The sequence below is a fragment of the Pongo abelii genome, chromosome 10 (genome assembly GCF_028885655.2).
Source record: "Pongo abelii isolate AG06213 chromosome 10, NHGRI_mPonAbe1-v2.0_pri, whole genome shotgun sequence".
Classification (NCBI taxonomy): domain Eukaryota; kingdom Metazoa; phylum Chordata; class Mammalia; order Primates; family Hominidae; genus Pongo; species Pongo abelii.
The window spans coordinates 125,794,862-125,810,977 of record NC_071995.2 but is presented as its reverse complement, the minus strand read 5'-3'; the positions used below and the strand labels follow the sequence as shown (position 1 = coordinate 125,810,977).

At 41.8% G+C, this 16,116-nt stretch overlaps 1 long non-coding RNA gene across 1 annotated transcript; it reads right to left on the bottom strand.

Annotated features, from left to right (window-relative positions):
* Positions 1-1,940: 1,940 nt before the first annotated feature.
* On the bottom strand, positions 1,941-15,914 carry LOC129049271 (uncharacterized). The gene is made up of 4 exons (XR_008512243.2): positions 15,688-15,914; positions 14,441-14,551; positions 5,175-5,279; positions 1,941-2,090 (listed from the first exon to the last, which is right to left on the bottom strand). It is a non-coding gene; the product is annotated as an uncharacterized LOC129049271 (long non-coding RNA).
* Positions 15,915-16,116: the final 202 nt, after the last annotated feature.

The window sequence follows — 16,116 nt, the reverse complement described above, 5'->3', positions numbered from 1 at the left end:
GTTCTTAGAGTATTTTGATAATTGACCTTTTCCTGTGATTGACATTTCTAGTTCAATTGTCCTATTGTTCTCTAGATAGTAATCACTCACCACTTTTTTGCACTGAGGAAATGTCACAAGAGGTTGCAGAAAATATTAAATGTCACCCATGCAGATGATAATGATGTTTTCTAGAATGGGAGCCTTCTAGAACCAAAAATAAATAAATAAATAAATAAGTAACCATTAAGGCTGCTTGGCCCTTAATTTTGATTCCCTGACCTTTTTGTATTTATTGTAAGCGTGATGAAAGGTCGCATTTTGGAATTATTTTAATTGATATCACAATTAACATATTCTTCTGGCAAAGAGCCAAGTTCTGGACATAGATGGCTTGGGTGTGATTTGAGGCTTCAACTCTTACTTATTTCATAAACATTGTCAATGGGTAAATGAATCATAAACCTGGCCCACATGTGAGGAAATGCATCTTAGATCTCATCTCTCCATGGAAGTTGTGGGGAAAAAAAATGTGGCTGTCTTTAATCTAACACAGGGTGTGAGGGCTAAATGTCATCCCTGACTTACTCTGTCTCCACGGGGCCCTTATTCAGTGACCAGCCTGAACAACTGCACAGGGCAGCCCTGCCCATAGGAGTCCCAAAAGAGAACACTTGATCTTCTTCTCAAAGTAGTTATTCTTTGCAAGTGATTTCTCCCTGACTGACCAGAAAAGAGAATTGCATATCTTAATTTTCTGATTCCAAGTGTAGCAAGGTTACAAGATATTTGTTATTATTATAGTTTCACACTCAAATAATTCTTCTGTGCTCTAGTAAATCATTTCAGAAAATGGCATCTAATGAAGCTAGTAAAAGTCCCCAGTTACTGGACACTCCATTTTATCTTCCCCCACAAGTTAATGCTAATTTTAACTCGTGTTTAAATCAGTCAGGTGAGATGAACAAGCAAAGTCTACTTAGATAAACCTATCCAATAGATAGTATTTTATGGCTGTACTTAAGGGCAGGAATATAAATCCAACACTAACAGATGCAGTGCCTGTAAGTGGTCTGGGTCTCTGCTCCCTCATTCTGAATTACTGGAAGTTTTACAGTTCTTAACATTCTTTCTTCACTTAAAATAGAAGCCATGTCCTTTCATCAGTAGGTGATAAACACATCAGATTTCTGAGGAAGGCACAGTGCAAAATTATAATTGCCTTAGAATAAATGCCTTTGGATGACAGTCACTGAAGAGGTGGAGCAAGTCTGTCTGTAAAGTTCCTTTAGCTGAACCTGATGTTTAGCCTGGTGGTCGTGTCTTGGAATATAAACATCCATTTGGGCATCACATTCTCTCTGAGCTGTGTGAAATTCTCAAGCAAGCCTGGTCCCTATTGCTTTAGGGAACAGATGACCCTCTCAAGGTTCTTTGTGACATAAACATCCAAGGTCATCTCCATCACATGCATATCCTCGGAAAGAAAAGCCTCGGGGCAGACAGCACAGAAGCCATCAGGTGTGAATGGGTAGAGCTGACCGTCAGTATCAAGTTTGGAGGTGAATCAACATATCGTTCTCATCTAATGTCCATGACTTGTTAAAGTGATAACCCAAGACAATCAGTGTATAGCATCTCCCTAACCACAGAGACAAATTCAAAGGTGCAAATAACCTAAATTAGGTCCGTCAGAGAAATTAAAACTTTCCTGTGCCAGGAGAGGGAATTTCAAGAGAGTGTGTTGGAAGGAGGACTGGAATTGCAGCGGACATGAGGATCAAGGTGACATAAGGAGGACAGTGCTCAGTGAATCAGCAAAGAGCATTACATTGAACCAGACTTCTGATCAACCATTATCTCTGCAATCCTCATTTTTCCTCATCTGAAAAATAGGTAGAATAATTGTGTTAGCCAAAATAGGAAAATTGGTGCAACACATAACCACAAAACTCAGTGGCTTAACACAAAGGAGGTTTATTTTTCAGTCACAGTCTAACATGAGTCAATGATGGGGCTCTTCTCCATGCAGTCACTCAAGGGCCCAGGTTTCTCTCACTTTAGGGATTCTTCTTCTCCTGTGGGCTTCTCAGGGTCCTGCACTGGATCATCTGTGGCCATCCAATGGAGGGAGTAAGGGAGAGAATAGGAAGAACTGAGCAGGAGGTTGTGTACACCCAAAATAGAGGTGACAACACCACTTTCACCCACTTCCCATAGACCAGAAATCAGTTTTATCAGTAGGAGATGTTGGCTAGGTGGATGTCCAAGAAGAGAGAAATAGTTTGGTGGACTTGATGCCTCTCTGTGCTACAATAATATCCCCTACCCCATGGGGTGGATGAGAAGATCAAAGGGGAGATTGCAAGGCAGGAGTCCTTAGTCACAGCACTACTGACATTTAGGGCCAGCTAATTCTTTGTTGGGGAGAGGTGTGCTGTGCATTGTAGCATGTTAACAGCATCCCTGGGCTCTATCCACTAGACGCCAGTAGTGTCTCTCCCGTTGTGCCAACAAAAATTGTCTTCAGAAAATGCCAAATATTCTCTTAGGGTAGAAATGGACCTTTATTGAGAACCACTGGCATATGGCCTAATAAATATGTTTATTTTATTATTGTGTTATTTGTATTAAGTATAAGAATTACATTTGAACGTTTTTGTAGGACTACTTGCCACCAAATTGATGCTTATCAATATTAGCTATTACAATGTTGTTTTTGCTACTGACATCACCATAGTGGTTTCTACACCATGTCATTTATTTAGAAACCTTTATATAAGCCATTTATTGAAGTGTCAGGAAGGTATAAGTAACATGTATATCTCTATATATTTACTTAGTTATTTTGTAAACTTGGTAGTTTATTCACTTGGTATTGATTCAAAGCTGTTTGACATTATTTTCTGGAGAGATTATTTAACAGAGATAATAAAATATTTCATGGCAATAAAGATTCTTCCTTTATAGTGATATCTGCTCTCTGATAATATAACAGAGTCCAGTGCTATAATATTCTATTTTCCCCAAATCCCTAAATTATTCCTGTAGGGTTAATGTATAGATAGATAATAGACAAATAGCAGATAGTTATATAAGAAACAAATAAATGTTTATTTTTAAGGGTAACTAACAGATCCAAAACATCAAAACAAAGAGGTTTCATTTCAAATACTGTAGAATATACATATTTTTATTTATTTCTGGCAGCACAACTCCCCTGTCTTCAACAGTAGCTGATATTAGGATATAATCTGTGGAATTGTTTATGCAAGACTTGGACCTCGAAACCAAGGACCAGTATTCTATCAGTTGCAATAGAAAAACACGGATGATTCCACCCAGCCTTTAAAGACCCCAGGTATATACCAACAGAAGCCAAATCAATCAAAGGTGATCCAGTGTATCCCAAAGCATCAGGAAAGCTCCCCTGCTTCAGCATATACCCTAGGAGAAAAACTCATTCCCAAAGGACACTCGCCAATCAAGGACTGTCTTAAAACTTAAGGCTCCTTTGATTCTAAAAAACTCTTTTAAAACCCCTGGGAGTCTCCGCCAAAAATGAAAAGCGTTGTAAGTCCCTTATTGGTAAGATCTGAATAAACAAACTTTGATGACCTTTACAGGTGGTCCTCATTCTATGGGTGGATCTTACAGAATAAACCATCACAAAAGCCAAAGAAAGGTTGGGGGCTGGGCAGAGTAAGTAGGAAATTTTCTTCGGATCCCAAAGGAGAGAAAAAAACATGCCTAAATGTGCAGAATTATTTTCAAAAGATTTTGTTTTTAAGAGTTTCAACTCATTGGTTTCGGCCCTAAAGCTTCAATATAACAAATGGTGTTTATTAGGTAAAGATGCCTCATGTATCTCTCCTGAAAAAAGCAGCGACTCTTTCATTGCATTTCATCTAGCTCAGCTGCCTAGAGATTAAATGCCTTTTAATAATATCTGTTGAACTTTTTCTATATCTCTGTGCAGCCTTAGCCATAAAATCCATTTAGTCATTATTTGCTGCCAGACTAGAAAGAGGTTTCCCTGAGAAGAAGAAATTCTACCTGTGGACCACAGCCTGGCAGAACCACAGGACCGTAGCTCCCGGCCCTTAGAGTTTCTTGCCTGCCCTTTCTGACAGCCTGCCCTGCAGATTGCAGATTTGCTTAGCCAGCCCCTAGCACATGAGCCAATTCCTTGGAACCTTTCTCTCTCTTTTTCTTTCTCTCTCTCTCTCTCTCCTTTTCCCTGCCCCATGTCCTACTGCTTCTGTTTCTCTGGAGAACATTGACTGCCTACTAATAGGTCTGTTAGTTAGAGTCACTAGGCTCTGATCAAATTCTCATTCTGCTAAAATCTTCCTCCAAATTTGTTAAGTCACCAATTCCTGCTTAGACAGGTAAATGGGGAGTAAAAAGGGTAGGTGCCTGCTGGGCGAGGTGTCAGATCTCAGGCCACAAAAAGTGATTTACTCATGGGTAGTAAGAAGAATTTACCAACAACAGTATAGGTTTGAAAAGGAAAGGGCTTTTTTAAACTTTTATTTTAAGTTCTGGGGTACAAGTGCAGGTTTGTTACATAGGTTAGTTTGCTAAGGATAATGGCCTCCAGCTCCATCTATGTCCCTGCAAAGGACATGATATCTTTCTTTTTTATGGCTGCATAGTATTCCATGGTGGTGATTCCTCAAAGACCAAAAGACAGAAATACCATTTGACTCAGCAATCCCATTACTGGGTATATACCCAAAGGAATATAAATAATTCAGTTATAAACATGCATGCATGCATATGTTCATTGCAGTACTATTCACAATAGCAAAGACATGGAATCAACCTAAATGCCCATCAGTGATAGGCTGGATGAAAAGGAAAGTTTTATTAGAAAGAAAGAATGCTGCAGAGGAGTTCAGCGGGAGCCTCAGCAGGAGAGAACTGAGTCCACCGCAGTGGATGTTCCTTAGGGGTGTGTAAGGACCTTAGAGCAGGAGCTTAAGGGTAAGTCGGGACCATATTAACCTATAGGTCATGATAGATGATTACATTTTTAGGCATTCTGGTGCCTTGATGTCATCAAGGGTTGCAAAATGAGTTTTGACGTATATGCATTCTGGAGCCGCATCGAAATTCTAGTTACTTATAAATGTTTGGGAAAGAAGGCTGGTACCAGATGCCTGCTTTGGATAATAGGGAAGTCTAATTACTTCTGAATTCCTCAGTTAAGGAGCTTTGCCTCTGGAAGGCCGGCTTGATGAGCACCAGGTGATCTTTGCTCTCCTCAGTGTCCACTCCTGGTCAAAACTCTCACTCTGAAACAAACAAGCAAACTAAGTAATGAAAATCCCCAAAACTGTGCAGCTACATCTTTTCTAAAGTTCACAATTTGTAAAATTATTTAATCAAAATTACAAACCTCATGCATTGCTACAAAAATGTAATGTATATAAATGAATTATTGTGGAGAGAGGTATATGTGATAAAATTATAAACTCTTCCTTCTCAAGCAATGTATTTCACTGATTACAGGATGGTGTGTTTTTTTTTTTCATGAAAGAATAACCTACTACTGGAAATATGAAAACTGATTTTAAAGATTCTCACTGTCCTTCATAATTCATCATTGTATATAACAAGGTGAAATTTATGTTACCTAACTGGATTTGGTAGTGCAATTTGGCAGTTAATTATTGTAAAATTGTGTTTGTAACCAATAGTGACTGTAATTGGATGTCAAGTTTAATTGTGGCTTGAAATTTAAATGGCATGTCCTGGGAGACACCACATCCTAGACAAGGTGCCTCAATGTCAGCCAAATACCTCCTCACATGGGCTGTGTTTTTGTTCACAAGATTGGGAAAACATACGCTATGGTTGATATCATCAATATGTAATGAAAACATATGCTATGGTTGATATCATCAATATGTAATCAACACAAAATAAGGCAGCTCCCAAAAAAATGACGTGACCAGCCAGTCCATAACATTCCAACGTGGAAATGAAAGACATCATTTTTTGCCTACCATTAAAAGAAACCAGATCTACAGAAAGAAAGGGAAATGCAGGGGGGCAGAGAAAAATAAATGTCAGAAAAAGCCTCAGAGCTTTTTGGTTCCCTGTTACAGAGACCCCATTCCAGTTTAACTTTTGTATTCCATGTGACATCTTACTTCTCATAATAAATTGTCCTTTTAAGCTCTGCTGACCTGAGAAGGTCTCTTTTACATACAGCTGTAGGATGCTAACTTAAGTATCTGGTGGACACTGGACTCGTAGAATGGCTAAAACCAGATGAACCTGGTCAATTACAATAAAAGCTCAGAAGTCATAAATGTGTCATACAGTAGTAGAGTTTCTTATCCCTGAAAATTGGAAAGTTTGTACATATTTCTCCCATGGGTTCTTATTTTAACACACTTGTTACTTATAAAATGTTAGACATAGAAGGACCTTTTTTTAGATTATCTAGTTCTGTAAATCACACTATCCAGAATAACTCTTGCTTTGGGGGATATTTGACCCATTTTGGAGCGGAAGACGGCCTCCCATCTAATCAGCCATTCGTTTGCTGGGTGGTCCCCACTGTGTGACTCCTGATAAGGGCTGAGTTATAGATCCCTTTGAAGATGTCAAATGAGACCAAAAATCTTCCTGCTTTCTGCCAGCTCAGACACAGGAAGGACAGCTAGACTTGACCCACTGAATTCCTGCCCTGAGATTTGCATCCAGAAGCAGGCACATGAGAACAGAGCCAGCTGGCAGCCCCAGCATCCAGTTCACAACTGCATTGCTCCTTGGCTACGTGGTCTGCCCAGCCTCCAGCAATTCCAGCTGGCTTCCTCTTTGCTGTTAGTGGATTTGGGGAACTACCCATTAATTTTCAATAAATTCCTTTTCTGTTTAAGTTACATCAACCCTGTTACTGTTTTTGCAGCAAAGTTCCCTGGCTGATACCATAACAGAGGGTCATTCAGCTCCCCTGTGTCCTGCCTGAGACACAACTCATTTTCCAGGGTAATCCACTTCACTTTTGCGTAGCTCTTGTTATGAAGCCTTTTCCCTAATGCTTTTACCCATTGTTTACAGTTTTGACTTTTGCAAACATAAATTTATGCCTTCATTCTTTGGTTACAAGTAGCATAGGTTTCTTGGAGGTTACATAAATTAGGATATTTATATGCATGAAAGAGAGAAGAAACAAGAAAAAAAGAGAAAAGGAGAAATGACAAAGGAAATAATAAAGAAAGGTAATCTAAATGGTTCAAACGTACTATCCACACTATGAGCAAATGCCCCAGAATGAACCCAAAATGCATGCAGTGATCCTGTTGTCCCCTCTGTCTTCGTCCTGTGCTGTCTCTGAGTCTAAGCGTCACAACATCCTGTACGCGATCCTTGTATTTTCATACTACATGGCCCTGAAGTGCCAGGCACCCTCTCCCTTTGGAGATCAGCTGATCAGCCATTCAGCCCCAACACTGGAGGGAAATTGGCTACACTGGACATGCAGAGAGATTCCCTTGTCCTATACTTTTAAATATCTTAAGGGATGCCCAAGGGTAATTCTGATTGCTTTTGCCATCAAGACTGAAGCAGTATTGTTCTCCATATAGCCACGTGACTTACTCCCTGTTTCTCTCAAGTCTTTTCTCCAGTAGCAGCTTATCCAAAAAGGGTCTGTGGACCATTATGTTGAAACAGTAAACCCTGTTCCTGACCACTGACTTCAAATGTACATTCCCTGTATACTTTTCTCAATACCATGTTTTTCTGTCTGCCTTGCCATATTCATTTACTTGTGACATAAGAAAAAATTTTTTTCCCTCTACAAAAATATAAGCTCCTCGGCCGGGCATGGTGGCTCATGCCTGTAATCCCAGCACTTTGGGAGGCCAAGGGGGGTCAATCATGAGGTCAGGAGATCATGAGCTTCCTGGCCAACATGGTGAAACCCATCTCTACTACAAATACAAAAATTAGCTGGGCGTTGCGGTGCGTGCCTGTAATCCCAGCTGCTCGGGAGGCTGAGGCAGAAAAATCACTTGAACCCAGGAGGCAGAGGTTGCAGTGAGCCGAGATCGTGCCACTGCACTCCAGCCTGGCAACACAGCGAGACTCTGTCTCAAAAAAAAAAAATATATATATATATATATATTTACATATTTATGTATATGTATATGTATATAAGCTCCTCAAGGACAGAAAACACATCATTCTATGTATTCTATAACCTCTGCAGGTAGAGTGATGGCTGTCACAGAGCAAGTGGACAATAAACGCTAAATGAGCACGCGCGTAGATACCTATTATATAAACTCAATTCCCAGGCAGCCTGGGAGAGCCATCCTCTCATTCTCTCTCTTGCTTTCAGAACAGGCTCCCATACAATATTTATTTCTTCCTGTGAATTCTGTTACCTTTCCCGCTGGATTAATTGGTGAAAACACTTAACACAGACTGAACAAATTGTGCTTCCATGAGAAGGGAGAGCTCTGTATATGTGGGTGGGGAGGGTGTCAGCTAGAAAGTGGTTGCTGGAAAACCACAATGTTCCACTGAGTTGCAATGATAACAGAGATGTCAGATTGACTTTACAGTTAGAGCTGCATCTTAGAGGACCTAAAAGAAGCTGAGCACAAATGTCTAGGCTGTCTTTGGAGAGTTCTGTTGACGTAAACAGATCTGTCTGCTGAAATCCCAACTCTCTCACGGGCTGTGTGATAATGAACAATTTTATCATAGCTCCGTGCCTCTGTTTCTATATCTCTAAAATAGGAATGAGGGAAGTTTCTATAATACCTAAGGGGGCTAATGTGAGAATTATATTCATTCATGTATTCACAGATATCTATTTAGAAACTCCTATGTTGCAAACATTGCTTTACTTATCAGAGATACAGTGGAGAATAAAATAGGAAGAACCTCTAACCTTAAAGTGCATAAATACATAAATAACAAGGGTGTTTCAGGTAGTGAGAGGTGCTGTGTAGAAGACAAATAGGGACCGGTTTAAATCCATGTGCGTTTGTTAACTGCGGCCGTGACGGTGCCGTGACCAACCACAGCACCTCAGAGCCCAAGCAGTCATCACTTGTGGCTCATGCATTTGTGGATTACCTGGGGACTGGCTGATCTATGCTGGGCCTGGCTGGGGTACCTTGTCTTCAAATAGTTGTGCTCTGTATGGCTGTCACTTTTCTCTTCAAACCACTCAGCCTAGGCATGTTGTGGCACAGGAATGGCAGAGGTTTGTGACAGACTGTGGAAAATTCAAGGCCCTTTAAACCTACCTTAGCACAGGCACTCTGTCCATTACACCTCATTCTATTGCAACACAGTTGACATGACTGAACAGAAATTCAAGGGATGAATAAATACATTCTGCTGTTTTGTTGACAGGAATTTGAGGCTGACAATGGAACATGGCATGCGCAAAGGGATGGCTTAAGGAATTAGCACCAATGATACAACTGATCCCAGGGGCCCTTCTGAATAGTCATGCTCAGCAAAAGCCTGAATCGCTGGAAGAATCTGAGATAGAAAATATCTGTGTTACAAACGTCCAGGTTGAGAAAAATCCTCCAGCAGAGGAACTAACTTAGGGAAAAGGTTAGACAGTAAACGGAATACAAAATGGCCGGCGAGTCCCAAGTGTCTTGAGCCAGGGAAAGACCACGGATTGGTGGCAGCTGGCTGGACCCTGGGCTGGGGGTCAGGGGCCATGCTACTTCTGCATGCTTAGAGGACATGTAAACCACAGACAGGGAACCTGGTCCCAAAAGGTTCATTTTTCCCTGCTTGCTCTACTGAAAATAAAGACAGTGTATAAAATATCATGTGTATATTATATAGAGACCTCTTGAAAAGGTGATAAATTCTTGTGATTTGGGGCACAAAGGTGGGAAGCAAGTCTTATTTTATTGCTCAGTAATCCATCCTGCTCAGCCTATCTCCCTTCTTAATTTCTGACAATCCAGGGGATCTTCCCAAGTCTCTGCCTGGGGCTGTGTTTGGAAAAACAAGGTCACATGAACCATTGGGTAAAAGTGAGGCAGGAATTTCTCAGCATTGCTGACTCTGTCCTTAACGGTAGGGAGATTCTCTTCTGTAGGGGTGTAGGGTCTTGGGTGCAAACAGGTTCCTGCTCAGTCGCAGGGACGGCATTACTCTCTTTTGTATCGGTACAGATGCCCCTTGTGTGGGGCATTCTTAGGCATTCAAATTCCAACTGACGTGGTAGCTCAATTTTATCTATTAAGAATTTGCTCAAATGTTATTTCATTGCTTGTCTAATGTTATAGCTGCCTCCTTTGCCTACTGTGCTTTGCCAAATGTTGTGTGTCTCGCTCCTGTAAGAGGAACTTGTCACTGAAATTTACCTCACCTCTTTCTACGGAGATCTCCGTTTTCAAAGTTATAGTGCTTATGTTGATTAGCCATTTTATTTTCTTATTGTTAACATGTGAGTAACATATGCATGCAGCTTTCATTTTTCTAAGGAAAAGCCAAACTTCATAATTTTTTGAATGGAATTAATAAAAATCAATTAATCATGGCTATGCCTACAGTGCCATGTTCAACATCAGATGCTTCCCATAGTAATTAGGTTGGAATAATAACAGGAGAGGAAATGCCCAGTCATTAGTACTGCCAAGAGTGCTGACAAGACTGTTTCATCACTAAAACCGCTGGGAGAGGAGTTCTTAGCATCCAGGGCTGGCAATGATTTACTGTATGCCTTCAGTGGAGCCATTCCAAATTCCTGGGCCTCAGTTTCCTCAACAAAACATAAAGAAGTAACATAGTTCTTTTTTTTTTTTTTTTGAGATGGAGTTTTGCTCTTATTGCCCAGGCTGGAGTGCAATGGCACAATCTCGGCTCACCGCAACCTCCGCCTCCTGGGTTCAAGTGATTCTCCTGCCTCGGCCTCCGGAGTAGCTGGGATTATAGGCATGTACCACCACGCCCAGCTAATTTTGTATTTTTAGTAGAGATGGGGTTTCTCCACGTTGGTCAGGCTGGTCTCGGACTCCTGACCTCAGGTGATCCCCCCGCCTTGGCCTCCCAAAGTGCTAGGCATGAGCCACCGCACCCGGCCCATAGTTCCATTTTTAATTTGACCACAAAACAGCTATTTGGGGGAAACTGGTCTGCGAAAGGGTGGAGACAATGTGACAGTTCCCTTGTAAATGGCCTGCATTTTCCTTATTTAACTGTTGTCCTTTAGATTCTAGATATGCAAATCTGTCCCCTGAGCAACTTCGGGTTATTCATACACATTTTGGCTGCTGTCTGTAGTTCATTGAGCTTTTTTGGGTTTCCATCTTTTATCACATAGAGACAGTATATCCTGATACAGAGATGATTTCAAATCCTTACTTCCCCACTGTCTCAATAAGAAAGTGTTATACCGCTTTTTGCATTTAGCTGGCCCCGTGTAGGGAGAGTTATGTAGCATCATGCTCGTAAAACACTTAGCAAACCATCTGATGCATTGTGCATGGGGGCGCTCACCAAATAAGTTGATGTTACCATCATTATTTTGAGGCTTCCTGGTGTGTGCAGGGGCTCATAACAAAAGTTGTGGCTACCTCACCAGTTGCAAGAGACAGGCCCCAAATTCTCCTGCTGTTTTTATTTGCTTTTATGTCTTTATATATCATGTCAGAGTGTGTGAGCAGAATTTAAACTCAAGCCCACAATAACAACAACCATCATGGGAAAGATCTGGATCCATCAGACTGGTGAGAGAGACCCTATTATGGGCTGGGTCAGAGGGGCTGGAGACTGGGGTGGGCTTACCTTCAGTACTGGGTGGAAGAAATTTCATCTCTTGCCATTCACAAGAAAGCCTTGTGCTTTGGAGGACTTACAAATGCTTCAGTGACCTTCCCATTCTGGCTGGTGGGAATTGGCTCCTGTGTGAGCTCTGAATACTTTTCCCTCTCTCCCTTTGAGGTGGTTCTTCCTTGGCTAATCTCACGTGCATGTGTGGATCAGAATCCAGCTGAAGACGTCACCTGGGCTCGCTGTACAGCCCAACAGTTTCTTGTAGGTGCAACTTTCCTCATCTTTGTTAACTCTGCTTGCAAATGTCAGCTGCCATGGTCCCCCCAGAAGCCCTACTCCACGGCACCAGCTCAGGAAGTTCACCAGGCTTCAACTGGGTCCTCGCTCTGTGCAATGTACTGAGAAGCCTCTCTAGGCAATGGATGGGGGCAGCCGTAGGATCCTCCTTGATCATTTCCCATCTCTTAGGGATCAGTGTCCTACATTGCCTGATGCCTAATGTCTTGAAAACCATCATTTTATATAATTGTGGTTTTTTTCCAGGTGAGATCATGAATCTAGTCTTGATTACTCCATCTTGGTCAGAAGGAGAATTTCCATCTGTGTCGTTTGCTGAGGTGAAAATCCAGATTTCTGCAGTGGCATTGGGCCAGCACTGTGGCTCCATTTGATACAGTTTCCGTTCTGCCTATTTCTCAGGACAGCTTTTTGAGGCATCACACAGTCACCTCTCTGTACTCTGTTTACCCACCCCCTCACCTGCCTGGTTATTCTGCCTGTCCATCCTTGCTTCTCCTTTTTTCTAGTAACTGCATTCCATGTTGTTCTTTGAGGAACTGTCATTTGACCACTCTCCTTTCGTGTGGAAATCCTTTGGAATTGGCATGATCATCAGAATGTGTCCTGTCCCTTCCTATAAGGATGGCTTCAGAAATGCATATGTGACTGAACACATGTAACTAAGAGTCCTCCAAGAGAAGAACGTGGTCCCTAATGGTTCCTGTGGAGGGAACTTTTGTAGAGGGTTCTTATTGCAGGCATTCAACTACGTGACTCTTTCTGAAGTGACCACTGTGGTTAGGAATAGGAAGTTCCATTTCACCTGTGTATGTGTGGGGTCTGAGTATGATTTGCTAAACTGGTAGAATAAAAGCATGGCGCTGTCACGTTCGTTACCAAATGGAGAGAGAATACAGCCAATGCAGGAGAGAGAGACACACACAGAGAGAAAGAGAGACAGAGAAAGAGAGTATTTGGGAAAAGAAGGCAAATTCCTTAGGAGACTGTTGAGGACATTGAGGGCCTGGCTCAAGATATACCAGCAGTCAACTAGTCTAAATTTTCCAGGTAAATTTTATTTCCTTTTTTTTTTTTTTTTTTTTTTTGAGAAGGAGTTTCGCTCTTGTTGCCCAGGCTGGAGTGCAATGACGTGATCTTGGCTCACCGCAACCTCCGCCTCCCAGGTTCAAGCGATTCTCCCCCCTCAGCCTCCTGAGTAGCTGGGATTACAGGTGCCCACCACCACACCCAGTTAATTTGGTATTTTTAGTATAGACGGGGTTTCTCCATGTTGGTCAGGCTGGTTTCAAACTCCCGACCTCAGGTTATCCACCCACCTCGGCTTCCCAAAATGCTGGAATTACAGGCATGAGCCACCACTCCCGGCCTTACTTCCATTTCTTGTTGTAAACTTTGTATGTGTGTTTTTAAGCCAGAATGGTTGGGATTTAGTTATTGGTATGTAAAATAATCCTAGTATGACATTCACTGTAAAGCTGTTCACATTGCCCTTTGTTAGTTAGCCCTGCTTGTACAGGCATAGTGTGGGTTGCAGATTGTGTCAGCACCCAGAATACCCAGTCTAAAGCAGGAGTGAGGCCCCAGCCATCTCTGGAAGGGATGGCCTGTACAATTATTGATTTTTTCTAAGAGTCCTGAAGCACAGCGTGGAGTGTTTGGAAGTTAGGTATGCCCTTTATTTCACAAATAACAGCAATTATATTGGCCCCAAACTGCCTCCTTGTTTTTATTTGTTGAAACTGGATGAATTGAGGGGTGAGAGTGAAGGGCTATCAAATCCTTAGCTTATGCAGAATGTGTACACTAAGACCTACTTTTAAATATCTTTTTTCCCTGCTTTCCTCTTGCTACAGAGAGAAAGCACAAAAGATTTTTAGAAAAGGTGATACTGTTGGCATAGGAGATGGGGGAGAAAACAGTTTTCCAACTTAGTGATCATCTGTTGCTAGTTCTCTGTCCTTCTCCTGGATCTGGTTATCAGTGGATCACTGTGTCCTCTGAAGGCTCTCCCAGAGCTGTACTGGGGATTACAGGGATATATAAGGACCACTTCATGAAAGCTCACTTTTTTTTTTTTTTTTTGAGATGGAGTCTCTCGCTCAGCCGCCCTGGCTGGAGTGCAGTGGTGTGATCTCGGCTCCCTGCAACCTCTGCCTCTCAGATTCAAGCAATTGTCCCGTCTCAGCCTCCCAAGTAGCTGGGATTACAGGCATCCATCATGCCCAGCTAATTTTTGTGTTTTTTTTTCTTGGTAGAGACGGGGTTTCACCGTGTTGGCCAGGCTGGTCTTGAACTCCTGACCTCAGGTGATCCACCCGCCTCAGCCTCCCAGAGTGCTAGGATTACAGGCGTAAGCCACAGTGCCCGGCCAAAAGCTCACCTTTAATTCAGCTCCATCTATCTTGTGTTTCTCCTGTGCATTTTCTTTTCTCAAGGCATCGAGCTTTCTCCAGTGGCCGGAGCTGCTAATTAGTTATCGCAAGCTTCTTTCCTTAGGGGAGATAAAACGGTTTTGATAAAATCAAAGCGCTTCTAATTCAGATTCAATTCCCTTGTTCTTGTTTCTTAGGTCCCCAGCTTAGAAGGGGGCTGGTTGATGCTTCCTTTTACTTCAAACTGTTTCTTCTCCAATGTTAAATGGTAAATCCATACCTGACGTATCTGTTATTGATAAAGTTCAGATGGTATTTCAAGTTTCTGCAGAAGCTTTCTCACTTTCTGCGTGAGCATTTCCTAAATGGAAAGATTCTTCCTTCCACAGGATATTTTCAATTTGAGTTCTAAGAAATGTATTTATTAGATTTTTCTTTTTCTTTCTTTTTTTTTTCTTTTTTTTCTTTTGGTTTACTATCTTGTCTTCTAGTTTTTTTCCTCTAGGAGAAAGTGCTTACTTTAAAAGCACAAATAGCTTTCTCAAAAGGGACTTTGCCTAATGGATAATGCGGTCTTCCTTTTATAATCCACTCTTTATATTTAATTTCAGATTTCCATCTCCTACATTATTTTCTATTGGCTGGTAGATATGTGATATTCAGAAAGGTTTCCATCAGATACTTAAACTAAATCTATCATTTAGGATTTGTGTTCTGTATTCATTAGAGTTCCAATAATTTCCTTCTTTCTATTCAAGTCCTTCTCCCTTTCTTTCCAGCCTTCAATTTCTTGTAAAAGAAATTTTCGATGTTTTTAAAGACCAGAAAGCACTTTCTTAGGTTGTGAATTATTCTTCTGCCAGGCTCATAAGCTCTTTTCACTCAAGTGACTTAGAATGGCCGGGCTTCATCTTACAGAAACCATATCTAACTTTGAAAGCGACCCATATACACACTTCACCATGGAGAGAGGGGGCTCCCTTTTGGCTTATTTTCAACAAGGCCTCTTTTATCATTACACAAGGAGATAAACCTATTCAGATTAGTATTAACTGATGACAAACCCAGTGTATCTAACTCACTCAAAGAGCTGGCCTATCTTGAAGGAAGCTCAAAGATTTCCTGGGTTTATAATCTAGTTAAACGTGTTAAGAATTTTACAATATTTTTCACTTTGTCAGATAGTCTTTTGATTACTTGCTTTGTCCATGTTAAATTATGTATTTTTTAAAGACTATTAAGAAGGATTACTTACCATCATCTCCCCAGGAACCTAGAGGACCTGTGTCTCCCGAGCCTTCAGACACCCCCACTGCTAAGGCAGAGCTGGGAGTAAAGGCTTGTGGCCATCAGCAGACCTAGCACAGTAGCCAAGGCCCTGCACGCCTGCCTTTGGTGGCCAGACACCAGATTAGACACAATACTACACTGGACCCTGAGGAATGTGGAGCTTGGAATGCAAACAAGCACCTGGCAACCAGGACAGGCTACCAGGGACTAGAGAACCAGGAGGCTTCATTGGGTAACAAAGTTCTACCCAAGCATTCTCTTGCATTCCACCTGGGGAACGAGACAGCACCGGGTCTCACCCTGGCAAGGCATGAGGCTGTGTGCTGCCAGAACGACCAGCAGGGGGCGCAAAGGCCACTCCAGGCACCTGCTGGCCTCGGAGAAAACAGAAAGG